The sequence below is a fragment of the Vespa crabro genome, unplaced genomic scaffold (genome assembly GCF_910589235.1).
Source record: "Vespa crabro unplaced genomic scaffold, iyVesCrab1.2, whole genome shotgun sequence".
Taxonomy (NCBI): domain Eukaryota; kingdom Metazoa; phylum Arthropoda; class Insecta; order Hymenoptera; family Vespidae; genus Vespa; species Vespa crabro.
In genome coordinates, this window is record NW_025813595.1 from 5,360,184 (window position 1) to 5,378,341 (window position 18,158).

General features: G+C 32.3%; 1 pseudogene; it reads right to left on the minus strand.

The window, feature by feature from the left end:
* Positions 1 to 2,430: 2,430 nt before the first annotated feature.
* Positions 2,431 to 17,879, minus strand: LOC124432618 (annotated as a pseudogene).
* Between the last annotated feature and the right edge of the window lie 279 nt (positions 17,880 to 18,158).

The following is an 18,158-nucleotide window of genomic DNA, read 5'->3' on the forward strand; positions in this document are numbered from 1 at the left end:
GTGCGGTCCCTCCCAGTGATGAGAACCATCTCTCATCCCTCGGAGGAACCCACCATGATTCCGCAATGACCGCGAGCTCCACACTGTCCTCACGCATACGCTGTGCCAGCAAGTCCTGTGCACGGCGTGCGTGGTTCAGGTTCACTTGTATTACAGCGGAGGCCATTGTCTATAGATCCTCCACTGTAACTACCTCTACTGAGGTGCCTGGAACACTTTGTTCCACCTCCATCTCATCATTCACCTGTCTCTTCTCGGTCGCTTTACCGTTTTTCACGCGGCACTTGTCAGCGATCTTGTTCGACTCTTCCCGCGTTCTTGTTTCTTCAGGGCAAACGTCTGGTGCCCCTGCGTACACCTTGTCCACCCATTTCCTGGGAGGCACTACCGGGCACTCCCAAGAACCGGCACGGTGGTTGGTCGGCTTCCGGCCGGCATCTGTACAGACAGGGCACGATGCCTTGTCCGTACACGTTTTGGCTATGTGTCCCGTTTTCCCGCAGACGTAACAGACGTCTGTCCTGGATTTTTCAGTCGGGCACATCGCCGCAATATGTCCTCGTGCGAGGCATCGATGGCATCTGAGGGGGGGCTGTCTAATCTCGCGCACCCTCACCGTCGAAATCCCTATCTGTAATTTGCCCTTATCCAGGGCCGCACGCGTGATAGGCACAGGCGCGGAGACGATGGTCTCGCCTAGTCTACCCCTGCCAATTCTTATATCCCCTATCTTGATCAGGTTGGGGTCCGTTCCGGATTTTATTTCCAGAAGCGCGTTCCTACTAATGCTCCCGTATGCCATCGCATCCATTCCCACCAGTCTTATGGTGCTTGTGCGCAGGTGGCGAGTAATTTTCGCTCCTGAGACGGCATTCCTGAAGGCCTCCGCCATCCGGTCTGCATTCTCGTTCGCACCATTGCCTCCTATCTGCCAAATAGAGGCACCTGTGAGGCCTCTCTTACAGGGCCTATTGGTGATCCCCAGTTCCTTCAGGTTGACCGCGTTTGCCGCCCGGCCAAGTGCGTCCTTATAGGTCATTTCCTCGGCATAGGACAGGTTGACTGCCCCCACTTCTCTATCTCTTTGCCTGCCCTTTATTCTGCGATGCGCGCCACTCCTCTTTTTCTTTCCCTTCTTGGGGTCCACCTTGGAGTCCACCAAATGTTAAGGGTTATTGAAAACCTTTCTTAATGCAGCTCTGGGGAGGGGATTCGCCTCCCTACTCTGGGCCCGTCTCTCCTTTCGGCCAAGCACAAAGTCGTCCTACGGGGTTAGTGTTCTAACTACACTTACCTGTTTCGCAGTAGGGCGAGTGAACACTGCACGGAGTGTGCGGTTCTTGTGTGGCCCGCTAGCTCCAGTGACTGTTCCACACGCTGTCTGCTGCCGTTGTTGCTGTAGCTGCTGTACGTGCAACAGCTGTTGGTGGATACTGCGGACAGTCTCTGTCAGTACCCTTGCCGATTCGTCGGAGCGGTTTATATCTGCATTCATCTTTTGGCTTTCCTCAGCCATTTAGTATTCCATGGTATCTTCCATCTTCTTGTTTGTCCTCTTGAGGCGATCGATTTCCTATATTATCTCTCTATTGCGCAGATTACTCTGCCTAACTTTTGCCTTCAGCTGCGCAATGGTTTCCTTGGCTGACGGAGAATCATGTGCTCGTGTTGATAGGCCCTTACTTAATGTCTTAAGTTCTTCCATCAAAATTTTATGGGAACGTTTCATGACACAGGAAATGTCCCTTTTAATTTTGCGGCATCTCATTCTTTCGTTTTCGGCGTTATGGAAACTTCTCTGATGGTGTCGATCACCCTTCTAGTCTCCTCCTTAGACAAGGTGGGTTTCTCCGCCAGTCCTCCAATACCTAGCACGGGCCAGTCTACCCCCGTCTCTTCCTTCTCTGAGCAGTAGGTAATAGGCCTCGTACATATATTCTCTCTAACGCGGATAGGTGACTTCAAGCCGGAAAGACGTAATCTTTGCCTCTCCCTGGCAGTCTTTTCCCAATTCTCCAAGTTAGACTTTCACGAGAAGGGTTGCTTCATGTTTGTGCCTGGTTTGCGTCAGGTGTTTGTTGCTATATTTTCGTCTGCATGTGCTCCTGATGCCTTTTAGATACCTCTTGGTTTCTTCTTATTGCATCCGTGAGCGTTCTTTTGTATTGTACAACCTATTGATTAAGTCTGATTTGCTTCTATGATGCAATATTTTAACGATATGCTTAAATACTGATTCATTCTCAAAAATATGTAAGAACGTACATTTTGCATTTATTTTAAAACTTCAACGTACTAACATGTCGCAGATATAGATGTAATAGTTACTGGAATTCTAAATTAATATCCTAGATTTCTATTCTAACGCACTTATTTCTCTGTTATTCCTATATTCTTATTTACTATCTCATTAATTATTATTTATAAGTATCAGGCTGTACTTTGAAAATTGGTATACATCACTTTTGCGTTTGGTTGTCCTATGGTTTGAGTCATGATTTCGCCTGGTTTGCACCTAATGAGCAATCACAGGCCAAAATTTGCATTCGTTCCAGGTGCCTTTTATTCACCACTTAGTTTCTATTTAGATGAGCCAAGTTTTGTCATGGTTTCATTTTACTTTCGAATTTTTGAGTCAGGGTTACGTGTGGGTTGCTTTTATTTAATAGTATCATTTGATTCTCAATCTAATCGGAAAATAGCGAAGTATGTATATGTTACACTGTTTATCATATTTCAACAGATGAAAGTATATGGTATAGTTTATTTGAAAATTAATCCTTAGTATACTTTTCTATAGAACTTATTTCTTTGACCATCCTATTTATTCTTATTTGCTCTTCTTTTTATAATTATTCGTGACTTTCGGGTAGGAATGTTTTCTTTAGCGTTGCGCCTCGTTATCATCTGGTATGCATTAGCTATTCGTTCTATCGAATTACCTGTGTCTGCATGCATTTCAATTACCTTTTGGATAGCTCTTACCTACTTCTTATTTTAAGCCTACCTTTGGATTTTATATCCCTTGGTTTGTTCTGCGTTGCATAATGCGAGGAATATATTTTCAATCTGTTTCCAACTTGAATATGTCGATGTAGATATATTTTGCATTACTAGTTATACTTTAAGTGGTTTGTAGGAAAGATGCGAGAATATTAAAATTAATTTTAGGATCACTTTACCATCCCTTTTATTTTGTTGTCATTCCATTTTATACTTAATTATTCACCTGTTAATTATTATTTATAAGTTTCGCTTAGAAAATTAGTTAATATGTTTCGTCACGTTTGCGTCTAGTTTGCGTCCAGGAAGCACTTGAATCTATATGTTGAATCTGCATCCGTTCCAGTTGCAGTTTTGTTAACTCTTAATATCGTATTACTTATGTCTGTATGCGTCATAGGCGTATTTTACATGAGATAATTTGAGTATGAGTTGCGTTGCTTCCTAGAATATATTATGAATCTGATTCAAATTCGCGTATATAGATGAACGTTCAGTTGAAATTTCTAATCTTACTTCAACAGATGAATAGATTTAAAATAGTAGAATTCTTAATTAATTCTTAGAATACTTTTCAATCGCACTAGTTTTGTTGTCATTCATATTTATTCAGACTAACTCTCCTTTTAATTATTATTTATATCTCGTGTAGAATCTTTGATAACTGGATTCGTATCGTTTTGAGTTGATTTGCTTCAGATTTGCGTCTGTATTGTGTCTTTTCTGCGACTGGTGTGAGTTCACTTGTTTCAGTTGAATCTTCATTTGTTTTAGATGCCTTCTAGTAATCTCTAATATTCTACTTAGTTCGTAGCATCAGTAATTGTCACAATTGCATCTCTCATACGATTTGTTAAGTCTGTATTTGTAGAGTCTATACATAGTTTCAATATTTCAGAAATATTATAGAATCATGTTCTAATTCGAGTCGATGTATGAAAGTATTATATTGCTAATCATACTTCAATAGATAATAGTTTGCATATTGGGAATATAAAATATTTTCTTAGAAATCCTTTTTATCTCACTTATTTCGTTTTCATTATTACTGTTAGTTGCAATTTATTTTTTTCACATCTACTCACTTATAAATTATTAAATATAATTCTCGAGCAAGTCATTTGAGAATAGGATTGCGTCACGTTTGCACTGATGTTCGTCAGATCTGCGTTTTTGTTTCTTCTGGTATGTGCGTTTGCTTGTTATAATTATAAGTGGGTGCATTTCAGTTGCCTTTTATTCACCTTTTTCTTGCACTTTAGTTGTGATTATTACAGTTGTAGTTGAAATTTACATTTGATTGATTAAATCTTAATTGTATTTGTGTTGCGCTATTGTAAGTTCTTCATTGAATTTCATACCGACTCGAATAAATCGAAGCAAATACATTTACATTTCCAATCAAATATCAACTAATAAATAGATGTGCTTTGTAGAATTCTAAACTATTTTCTTAGAAGACTTCTCCATGAAACTAATTTCTCCATATTTACTATCCTAGTAATCATTTATTATTCTCAGGTAGGACTTTTGAGGAAAGTGTTGCTTCTACTTTACGAACTCTATTGCACCTATTTCCTTGTCATACCCATTTATTATTTTATCTTCAATTAATTATTGTTTAAATGTTTCGAGATAGTACTTAGAGAATTGGGTATCGTTTGCGCTTGGTTTTTATTATTTCTGCCTTTCTGATACGTCAGGGTTGCATCATAGTTGAGATAGAATTGCTTCAGAAATGCATCTGGGATTCATTATAGTTTGTTAAGGGTGGAATTATGTTTAGTATATATTTTGAATATGATTTCAGATCGAACATATTCAAGTACTTATATTTTGCATCTTTCATCAACTGATATCAGAATGAATATAAAGGAATTCTAAAATTATGTACTAAAAAACTTTCCTACCGCATATATAATATTGTCATTCTATTTTATGCTTTCTTATTAGCTTATTTATTATTATTATAAGTCTTAGGTATTAAATATTTATAATATGGTTTTGTCAGATTTGCGTCTGGGTAGCGACGGGTTTGCGTTTTATTATAAAATATTTATATAGATATTTATATAGATATTTATTTAGATTTATATAGATATTTATTTAAGAATAGTTTGAATATGATAAAAATTTGCATTTATGTTGGTCGAAACATTTTACAATCCAGATAATACTACAACAGTATAATTAAATTGGAATTAGTAGAAATCTCATATAATTTGTTAGAAAATTTTTTTATTGTGCCATTTCCTTGTCACACCTAATTATTTTTATTTTCTCCTCTATTAATTGTTATATACTTTTCTCGGATAGGAACTTTGAGAATAGGGTTGAGTCACAATTACGTCTGGTGTGCGCTTGCTTGTATTATATTTGTCTGCACAAGTTTCAGTTACTGTATGTTAATTTTTAGTTGTGTATCAGTCGCGTCTCTAAGAATCGCAGTTGCATGTTACAAACATTTAATCGCTTCAGGATTGCATTATTGCAAGATTATATTTTTAATTTTATTCATACACGTATATATCGAAAGATTATCATTATATATTTCTAATCATTCTGCAAAAGCTAAATAGTTTAGATACGGTAGAATTCTAAAATATCTTTTAAATCACTTCTATCTCTCTTATTTAGTTGTCATTCCTAATTAGTCTTAATTAGTCACCTATTAATTAATGTTTATTAGTTTCGGATAAATCCTTTAAAAATAGTATTATGTCACTTTTACGTCTGTATTGTGTCTGTGGTTCGTTTTCGTCCGGATTTTGATTGAGTTACGTTTGTGTCCGGATTGCGTCTTTGATGCGTTTGCTCATATTAATTGTGTCTGCATGAGGTTGCTTCCATTTAGTTAACTCTTAGATGTTTCTTAGTTGAATCTGTAAGTTTCACAATTTCGTTTTAAATCATTTCTGTTGTCCCTGCGTTGTATTTTTTCATGAATATTTTATGAATCTGATTTTTTTTCAATTGTATTGAAATACGTACATTTCACATTACTAGCCATTCTTCGACAAATGGATAGATTGGATATATCGGAATTTTAAAATTATTTCTTAAAAAACTTTTCAATCGTACTTATTTAATTGTAATATCTATTTATACTTATTTACTCATATATTAATTTAGATGAGATTCTTTGAGAAGAAGATTGTCTTACGATTGCGTAAGAATAGTGTCTGGTAGCCCTCCGGAGTTCTATAATTATATTAAATGGTCCTGCATGTGTTTCAGTTGCCTTTTTATTGCTTCGAAGTTGGATCTAAATTGCGTCTGAATTTGTTGCAGTTGGATCTTACATCCGTTACGTCATTTTAAGTATACATTTTGAATCTAATTCCAAAACGAATATATCGAAGTTCATAAATTCTACCTTGCTAATCTTTCTTCAACTGTTAAATACATTGGTTATAGCGGAATACTAAAATAATTTCTTAGAGATATTTTCTAAATAAACTATACTCTGGCATTTAACCCGTTGTCATTATTAATTATAATTTGCTGTCTTACTAATTCTTTTTACAAGTCTCCGGTAGTGCCTACGAAAATAGTGTCACGTCAAGTTTGCTTATGATTTGCGTCTGGATTGGAAATGTCATTTTTAGTTGTGTCTATATGTTTTTCAAATGCCATTTTAGTTATCTCTTAGTTTCTTGTTTATTATCTATGAAGCCTCACAGTTAAGTCTCCATTCCGTTTGATTGCGTCTGCGTTCCGATATTACAATAATTTATTCCGCATCTTTTTCCAAGACGATTATATCGAAGTTTGTACATTTTACATCGATAATCATACTACATCAGGTAAACAGATTGGGTATAATAGAATTCAAGAATAATTTCGTGTAAAATTATTCTATCGTACTAATACGGTTGTTTTACGTACTTAGAATAATTTACTCTCTTATAAATAGCTATATGTAATTGTCTTATTTGATAATGAAGATAGGCGTGCGTCTCATAGGCGTCGAGATTTCGTAATGGTTTCGTCTGGTTTGGGTCTTATTTGTGTCTGACTTATGTCTGGTATGTCATCGCGTACATTAGATGTATCCGTACATGTTTATTTGCTTATTTAAATCATTAACAATGTCGTTTCATAACGTACAAGTCTATATGCTTAGTTACTTCATAGTGGGATTTCTATTAAGTCTCCAAGCGTCACAGTTATACTGTTATACTGTACATCTTATTGCTTGGGAATTAGTTGCGGTTTGATTGCTTTTTTGAATTTGAATCCAATTTGAATTAATACAAGTTCGTGTATTTCAACACTTCAAATTATACTTGAACAGATAAATTAATTGGATAAAGTAGAATTCGAAAATAAATTTTTAGAATACCCTGTAGCAGCATTGCCTTTTCTAATTGCTAACTTATTAATTTTGCTATATAAGTTTCGTTTAAGACCGATGAAAAAAAGGTTGCGTCACGTTTGCGTCCGATATATGCCTGGTTGCATTTAAAGTGTGTTTGCCATTATTAGGAATATTAGCATGCATTTCAGTTTCCTTTTAGTTACCTCTTAGCTTCTCATTTGCGTTTGCAATCCTCACAGTTACATCTTACATTCGTTTGTTTGTTTCTACATAGCGTTTTTCTATAATATATTTTGAACCTAATTCTAGTTCGAATATTTCAATGTACGTTCATTTAAATGTTCTAATCACATTTCAACAAATAAATAGATTGGGTATAGTAAAATTCTAAATATATTTCTTAGAAAACTCTTTCGTACGTACTCCTTTATCATTCATATTTACTGACCTGTTTATTATTATATTTAAATATCGGTTAGGACCATTGTGAATAGGATAACGAATTCTTTTCGTCTGATTGGCGTCTGATTTACGTCTGGTTTTGTATCGTTTGTTGTAGTTTTGTCTGGTTGCGTTTCATGTGTTTTTCAGTTACTTCAAAGTGAGTTCTTAATTGCGTCTCTAATCTTCATTGTTACATTTTACTTCCGATTGTACGAGAATAGGACCATAGTCTCGAGTAGGACCATTGAAAAAATGGTTGGAACATGTTTGCGTTTGATTTGCGTCAGGTCTGCGATAGCTTGCGATATTTGTGTATGCATGGATTTCAGTTGCTTATAGTTATATATTATATGCTTATATATATTCTTCAATATATATTCTTCAATTTTATCTGTATATTTATACTAAATAATATAGAAAGTTATTATGAATTATTGATGAACTTATTTTTGAAAAATTACATTTATTACCGATATCCAATCGATTACAATAAAGCATCTTAACGATGATGCAATTGAATAACAATAACTTTAGTCTACATTATAGGCGCATTATTAATTGTAAATTTTATCATGGCCCATGCGGAAAATATTAGATTAGATTACGTAACGCTGCCTATATTTTCTTATCACTTCTTCCTTTCTATCTACATAATCCCATATTTTAAATGAATAATATTCAGTTAGTTATATTTTTTTTAAGGAATATAATAAAGGGAATATTATGGATTTAATTTAAAATAATTGTGTAACATATTTGCCAGGAAAGTGTTTATGCTTTAATATAAGCATAATCTTTCATGCAGCTCTTTGTGTAGTAAGTTAAAACTTTCTAATATTAATTGTAGGATAGCAAGATTGATACAAGTAAACAAAATTCTAAAACGATAATTTATTTTTTCAGCTATGCTAAATAATTTATAATATGATAAATAATACATAATTATGAAGCAGTACTAATCAAGATATTAACAATGATATGTATGTAATATGTATAAGCATGCAAAATGTAACATTATAAAATAAACAAATATTCAACATACAAGGAATATGTCTTTCCCAAACCCAATCATGCTATTAAACCATGTGCATTAACTAGAAATTTCAATTTATATATAGAGTATGGATAATATTATTATATAATATTTGTTGATATTCAATGATCTGCATAATTATACACAATGATAATGGCAAAACATTTAATTTTGCAAAGTAAGGTTAAAAAAGGATTACCACAAACTTCTTTTTTAGAAATTATATGAAAAGTTTTCTTTTTATTCTTATCATAAATTGATGTTGAAATTGTAAAATATTAACTGTATTAATATTAATATAAACTGTAAAATATAACAACATAAAGAACGTGCTATATGCGTTATACGTTATATTTGAAAAATAAAAATGTAATGTTAAATTTATATTCTAATTCTATGCGTTGGTAAGTATCATTAATTAATATTTATCACGTTACAAGTTTTGTCTGACTAGTTTCTTGAAAAACTGTCTTCATTAATTAAGTGCAATGTTATAGAAACTATTTGTACATGTCAAACCATTTCAATAAACAATTTGTTATACATTATACAGAGGACGTACACACCGGCAGATAATGGCTTTGTAGTAATATATGAAACAAGTATGATAGCTCGAAAGGGTTGTAGAAATATTCATAAATATCTATATATATAATTGATTTGTTCAAGCATAATGTATAAAGTTACCTTTCAATGTTATGAATTCTGCTTCGTATGTCTTCAATTTCTTTAATGTAACGGAATAGGCCAGTTTCATTAGATAACGTAGTATTTCCAAATTTCTGCAACGATTAGGTAAATGCATTTTAGAATAATTAAAAATTCTTTCAAAATCCATTTGTAATAACTCCTTTTTGGATAACTGTAAATAGATTACAAAAGAAAATCGTATTTGCAATAATCAAATGATTATTTTACCTAGACGTTTAAGCGATGAAAAACTTACCATTAACAATGCATGAGTTATATGGAAGAGAATGTCGAGTGCTTGAAAGTGGAAAACATTTAAAATGCGTATACAACATACAATGGAAATCATGTTATAAAGAGTGTCAAAAACATTTGTGCCGCAAATATATCTGTTTCAACACCAGGAAGGCAGAAATGTTTGTAATGTTCGGAAAGTTGGTCTTGAAGAGAGAAAAGTATTAATAAACTATAATTACAGAAAATATTTTTATATCACGGTATTTGCTATGAAAATGATTTGACTAACGTCTATCTAACGTTTCAATTGATAAAATCGCATATTAAGATTATCAAATCTGTCTTTAGATTAATCTTGTAAACTATAATTGTACTTAAACCTTATCATAATGCAAAATGCTTGTTTCCGGCATCTACAAAAACGCAAATTTTGTCAATTAATGTCAAATAATATCAAGCAATAAAATTAATCGATAATATAATGGTATATATATGATGCAAGAAAGTTTAGGTTGCTTCAATTAATTTCTTACAAAAATTACAATATACTAGTCACTAGAAAACAAAAACTTTGACAATATGCATCTTCTCCTTCCCATGCTGCATAAACTTTACGTATATTATTACAAAGAATCCTGGCCTCAATCATCCCTTTGAAGAAATTATGCGTTGGTATAGTTCCGTAGATGTCCCTCAATATAACACATTCACAGTAACATTTATGTTATGATATTTCATATACGTTACGTTAAATATATCGCATTTTATTATATATCATACATAAAGTCAATTATCACACATTGACAATTGTCAAACATTATAATCAATACATAGTTAACAAATTAAAAGCAACGCGATGGGGTGTGATGGGAAATTAATCTAGTATGATAAACCTAGTTATCATTGTTCTATATTTGTACATCATCTCTTGGGAATTGAATCGATTACTTAAAAGTTGACATACCTCTATGCTCCATGAATTCCTTGTTTTGTCAGTAATATTATGTTATAATATATTAAAGACATGAATTTATTTTCACCGTGAGATTTAATGTGACGACGCATGTCATAGGAGGACTATCTGATTGATGAAACTCATTAAAGAGCAATATTTCTTTTGCTTCTAACCAATTCTTGTTCTGATGTTTCTATACATTGCATCTCGTAATAAAATTCCATCGCCAGATATTATTTGTATTAAAAAAGTCAGTCTTCAAAAATTTATAACGTTAATAATTTGTCTAATAATAAGAATACTATTGGATGTGAAAAGCAATTTACGTTTTTAGAGTTAAGAAAAAATATTGCACTAAATATCTCTTATTAACATACCAAAATACATCATTTTTGGAAATACTTCAACAGGAGATTTGAACCAACCAATTTTCGGGTACTTCTTATAACTGAATCAACTGCTATTTTAATGAACATATTGCCCTCTCTTGATGTTCCTATATTAAGAGTTTCCAAAACTGGGTCAGCTGGATCTCCCTAGCCACATATATGATAAAATTGGTCCTGGAATGTTGATCCAGTGCTGACTTGGTGTAACAATAATAACTATTATAAATACGATATACATGTCCATTAAAAATATTTAGTAGATACACAGAGATAAAAATTATTTAATGACGTATAATTATTTATATCAATTTTATATCAAATTATTGTCAAATTAATATTGCATACCATTTCAAGTTAACGAATATTGCTATGTTTCACCTTACGTATAGTGATATCAGGAAAACCAATAAATAATTCATCTACGATAATTATACACCGTTGCTTACTTGACACTAGTTGTATAATCAAATAACCATGATTTACTAAATTAATCCATACTTTGAAATACTTCCTATCCTTAGGATCTGTATTACTTCATTTTTTCCATCTTCCTCCTTTACATCCACGATAATTTCATAAATAAATACACGAGAATTAAATGTTTCATCACCCGAGTCATAATTATTAAAGTCAAACACTGTTAATGAATTTGTCGTTGGTCGTTGTGTTCTGAGGAAGGATTTAAAAAAGGAATCTCACTCTTGTCCATCCTGCGTACAAATGATTAATTAATCATGGATTTTGTGGTAATCGAGAAAGGCAATGAAATTGATTTTAATATAACACTTATTGCGCTTGGTATATCACATCTAAAAACATGATATTGATAAATAGCATATTCCACGCTTTTACAATGAGACCATCTGAAAGCGAAGCATGCGGGACAACTTCCAGAACTTTCTCCACGTGTATAAAATGAAATTTATAGTATTTCATATTGGGCAATTATTTGCTAAATGGCAACATCGTATAAACTAGAAAAATCAAGATAATTATGTATTTTAGTCAATCGTAAAGTACGTTTTATAATATTCTAATTAAAAAGAGAACTTCCACTTCAACTTTTATCTTTAGCATATCGAATTTTTATCCCAAATAGTTCCTTGGGATCTACACTGTTCAAAGACTGAAATGTTAATACACTGTTGAAGAGATTGTTCGTCATTTATAATGTTCATATTACGTTGTATTTCACTTTATGATTTTGGTGCATTCACTGCTGTAGCTCCCAGATACGTGACACGATTGAACTTTATGCATTTTTGTTGATCATACCGTAATTTGTTTAATTCTAAAACAAACATATTTTCCTTTTACAATGATTAAATTTACTTTTATATCAAATCTGCTGAATCTGCTTAGTCGTAGAGTAAATACAAATAATACCATCCCTCTTCTTTAAAATCATTTGATTTCTTAAAGTCTTGCATTTCTGTTACATATGTACAGGAACTAACTTTATGAAATTTCCTGTCTCCACTTTCTTAGCTGCTTGTGTGCCAGGATACACTTTACATTTTAATCTCTACACACTTTTATTGAATCTTCCCTTAACTCCTTCAGACATTTGAATGTGTAAATAAACAATCATATATCTTGTAATTTTTCCTTTGATTAACTCTCTTATCATACCTCATGAAGATTACATTGCAGATCATCGAAATTTTTGTTATTGACAATATTTAACATCGGTATTGCAAGTAATCTTCGTCGTAGTTTATTCACTCAAGAATTGCTACTCATCGCTGCTACCATCTGATTCCATAGACGTGACACTCATACTATACTACATATTTACATCTGGAATGAACGTGTTCTATATATTATATTCACATCGTAAAACCAGATAATGCATTGTGCTCAATTGGCTAGAATTAAACGAAATATTATGTAAAAAAGTGAAAAAAAGAAGAAGAAAACAGGGTAAAGAAAAATGTCTCTCTTTAGATTATTACCCGAACATGGTGATAATTTTGCTCCTTTATTATCTAGATAGAATTTTAATATTTTAAGTTTAAAAGTTCATAAAGAAACTTGATGACACATTATGGTGTACGATTCGATATTCGTTCGTAAATTCGTAATTTCGAACAGGTAATAAATAGGTAAATAAATGAGACGAAGAGAATTTTGTAATTCTATCACAGTCACTATAAGAATTCATACATAGTATGTTAAAACGTTGAAATACACTAGAATTAATGTTTCAATGCAAATCTAGGAAAGGAAAATTGTGTTAAAGAATGATTGTACGAATTTTGGTACGACATGATAGCACGAATTATTAACCAACTCAAAACTATAATATTTATCTTATTCCCAATGTCTTGAATCATATTTTATCGCATAGTTTACAGATCTTTTCAGAAATATGCAATGTTCCCTAAAATAAACTTTGAATTCATTTTCTATTATACCTCCAAATACAAATGGTGATTATAATCTTCAGTTTATTATAAGCTTATTATGGAGTAGAATCAATATTATGGTAACTTTCGCTTGGTCGTTCGGCCGCGATTGAAGGATCCATCGTGGACTTTGGTTTATTTCCTTGAAATTTCGAATAGATTATCTCGCCAACGCTAATTTCATAGTAGAATCAGCTTTATTTTAACGCACACGTCAGTATAGCGGAAGCGTTTAAAAATCCTGACGAGGTTAATACTTTTATTGCTTGAAATTTGAAAAGCACGAACGGTCGTACTTAATCCATTATGTCTGACGGTGAAGATGTCAGACAGTAGAGATATTTGAAAGAGCGGTCCACTACATTTCCTGTTAATAGGGCAAATTGAATGCATCCCAATCAGAAAGGCATCGAACATCGGTATCACTGTATGTGGATTTTAGAGTTGAGTCAGCTTTAGCGCGTGAAACTCCATATAATGCACCATACACATAGTTAGACCAAGGTCGATATTTCTTGGGAAATCTAATTGTATATCGTGTAATGCAAGTACTATCGTGCGAATGGTTGCATTTCATAATGCGTTTTCATAATTTTTCCTTCTAATTTCTTAAAAGACATTAAAGTGCTCTTATTTTACAAATCTAATCATATTACATTAATTAAAGATATGATTAAACGCAAAAGAATTCTAAAATAATTTCTTAGATAAATATTTTGAAAAGTTGCGTCATCTTATTATTTTTATTCATTTTAATATACTCTTAATTATCTTAGTAATTAAATTAATATCTTGATCGAATAGAAAATTATTTTGTTTAAGGACCACGGGGGAAAAAATTAAAACAAAACGTGGCTCCGAGCTTGCCTTGAATGAAATAAGTTTTCCTTTGTCACAGCCCGACCATCACTTCTTCATTGAACACTAGATAATGAAATTTTCAGTATCGGTGTAAGAGAGAATAAGATGAAGTTAAGAAAAACGAAAGGCGAAAACGAGACTGCTCGACGCTCGCGTTATTGCCACATGGAATGGATATGACCTTCCATCGTTCTCAGTTGTGCTCAGCATTCGACCCTGTCAACGGCTGATTTCAACTAATTGCTAGATTGCTCCATTATAAACACTACTCAAATAACGATTCGTAGTTAAGCACACGACATATAAGAAGTTGCTATCACAAATTTAGGCATGGTCGCTTTTAAAATATATTCAGGGAAATGTAATCGGTTTGCTGAACATCTTTCCAATCGAGAAGAAAATCACGCAGACTTTGTAAGAGAAATGCAGTAATTAGTACATATTATATTCCTCTTTAATTCCAGCAATACGAAAGACACTATGAAATGTACTAAGTGTTTAATAAAACTATACGTGAAAACACGCTTTCCATGAAGGATATAGGACTACCTTCGTTAAAGCCAGATCATCATCTCTCCAACAAAGATGTGACAATGAATCTATTATAATTGCGTTAAGAGTAAACAGAAAAAAACATAGAAAAGAACAGGACCAGAACCTACTTCCACGTATAAGTAAATTGGATATAGTAGAATGCTATAGTGAATTCTTAGAATACTTTTCTATCGCACCTATTTCGTTTTCATTCCTATTCATCCTTATTTACCATTTCAATATTTATTAATTACTAGTCTCGGGTACGATCTTTTTGAATAGGATTACATTTATTTTACATCAGATTAGCGTCATTATCGAGTCTATTTTCTGTTTTTTGTGCATTTGCTAGCTTTAGTTGTGTTTGCATGCGTATCACTTTCATTTAAGTTACCCTTTAGTTGCTTCATAGATAATCCTAGAATCGTCATAGTTGCATTTTACCTTCGACTTGTTGATTTAGGGTTGAATATGTGTTACGTTGCTATACGAACATCATTTGAATTAAAATACAATCCGAATATAAAGAAATACGAATATGTTACACTGCTAAATATATTTCAATTTATTTATATCTAAATTAATCTTCAGAAAACTTTTCTATAGCACTTATATCGTTTCCTATCCAATTTATTCTCATTTTTTCTCCTTATTATAATTATTTATAACATTCGGATTGGACCTCTTTGAGTAGTGTTGCGCCTTGTTTGCTTCTTATTTGCGTCTTCTATATGTTTAATCGAATTTCTTGTGTCTGCATGCAATATAATTGCCATTTTGGAAACTCTTCATTACTTATTAGTTGCGTCTTTCAGCTTCACAGTTGTATCTTACATCTCTTATTTATGTATACGTTGCGTAATGAGAAGATTATATTTTGGTTCGGATTCCAACTTGAATATATCGAAATACATACATTTTACTTTTATGGTTATACAGAAACAGGTAATTAGAATAAGTATAATAAATTAATAACATAATTTCTTTGATAGCTCTATCATCGCATTTATTCCGTTGTCATTCGACTTCATTATTTACTCTTTTATTAACTATTATTTATAAGATTAGGTTAGAATATTCGCTTCTTTGTTGCAATTGCGTCTGAGTTGCGTCAATTTAAGAATATCTTCTGTATCTGATTCGAACTCACATTCATATATTTACGCATATTTTCCTAATCATACTTCAACATATTAATAAATTGTATATAGTAGAATTCTAAAATAATTCGTATGAATATTTTTATATTGATCGTATTAATTTTCTTTCTTATGTACACTAAATTATTATCCTATTAATAATTATTTATTTGTATCGGGTTGGACCTTTGTGTATAGGTATGCATCACGTTTGAGTATAGAATGCGTCAAGTTTGCTACTAATGTGCGTTTGCATAATTTATTAGTATCTGCATGCGTTTTAGGTGCCTTTTACTTACCTCTTAATTACTACGGTGTTGCGTCTGTATTTGCCACAATTACATTTTTCATCCGATTGGCCGAGACTGGCTTGCGCCTGGTAGCATTATTTTAAGAGTATCTTTTGTATGTAACCAACTCTATCATATATAGTAATCATATCATATATTGTATTACATATCATATATGTAAAGAAAGTATACTTTCTTCAGGTTGATTTGCCGCGCATCTCATGGCCCGCCCTTCCATTGTCTTTTGTTATCTACAATTTCTTTTGCTACCATAAAATCGAGCCGTTAAGATTTGCAAGAGAAATGGACAGTAGGAAATATAACGTAGACGAGAGAAATAGCACGAGAGTGTAGTATAAAATTTAACTGTGTGGATAATAAACGTACAGTGTCGTTTCTTTGTTCACAGGTAAGACTGTAAATAGTAAATAAGTTTTAATTAACAAATAAAGATTTAATACTTTGTTCACAGAGAAACACACTTTCGTTTATCACCTCACATAATTAATCAGTAATATTATATATATGTACGTACTTTTTGCTAATTATACTTAAACACAACAATAGATTGGACATATTATAATTTTATTATAATTTCTAAGTGAAAATTTCTGCCGTACATAGAAACTTATATTTTCCATATATTCTTATATTTTCTGCTATTTATTATTATTTATCAGTCTTCTTGAAAACTTTTAAGAATATTGTTGCGTGTAGTTGAGGACTTTTTCGCAACAACTTTTTTTTTGGAGTTAGTTGCTCGCTTAAATAGTAACTTTATGCGTTTTACTTGCCTTTCTCTTACTTCTTAGTAACATCATAGTTGCCTCTGTAAAGATAATAGTCCGATTTAATTTTGTTAGGTTGCATCTGCATTGCGTTACTTTAAGTATATATGTTGAATCAGATCCTAGCTCAAAAATATAAAAAGCTTATAATTTACACAGCTAATCATAGTTCAACAGATAAAGAGAATGGGTATAGTAGAATTCTTAAATTGAAAACTTATTTATATCTTTCATAATGGTGTCATTCCGACTTATACTTATTTACTAATATTTAATTAATAATTATAAATTGCAGATAGGATTTTTAAGAACAGGATTACGTCACGGTTGCGTCTAGTTTCGATTGGCTTCCTTTTTGTGATCGTTTGCTTGTATAAGTCGCTACCGTATTCGCTACAGTTGCCGTTTAATTACTCATTTGTTTCTTCTTAATTGCATTTGTTAGCGATAAAATTGTACATCAGTTCAGATCATATGTGTTCCATTATTTCATGAATTTATTTTGAATATGATTTCAAAGTTCGTTTTGAAATCTTATTCAAAAAATTTTATTTAAATATCCCAACAAAGATTCAATCGAAACTCAAACTGTAGAATGTAAAATACAACTGTGACATTTCCGGACTCAACTAAGAAGTAACTTAGAAGTTACCAGACGACAACTGATACGCATGCTGGTACAAATAGTATTGTCAAACCCAATCTGGGCGCATTGTAGAAGAGAACCTGGCGCAAGCAAACCGCAATTGTGAACAAACTCTGTTCTCACAGCATCTTCAAGAGACATATACGTATTAAATAATAGTAGTGTAAATATTAATGACAAGAAAATAAGTGCGACAGAAATGTCTTTTAAGAAATAATCTTAGAATTCTACTATATACTATCTATTTGTTCTTTGATCTTTTTACATAGTTAATCAAAATTAATCATTTAAATATATTGGAAATAAAAGAATTACAAAATGATTCCTCAGAAAAATTTTCTATCATACTTATTTTGTTGTCTTTCTTATTTTAACTTAGTTAATCTTCAATTAATTATAATTTGTAACTTTGGGGTGGAA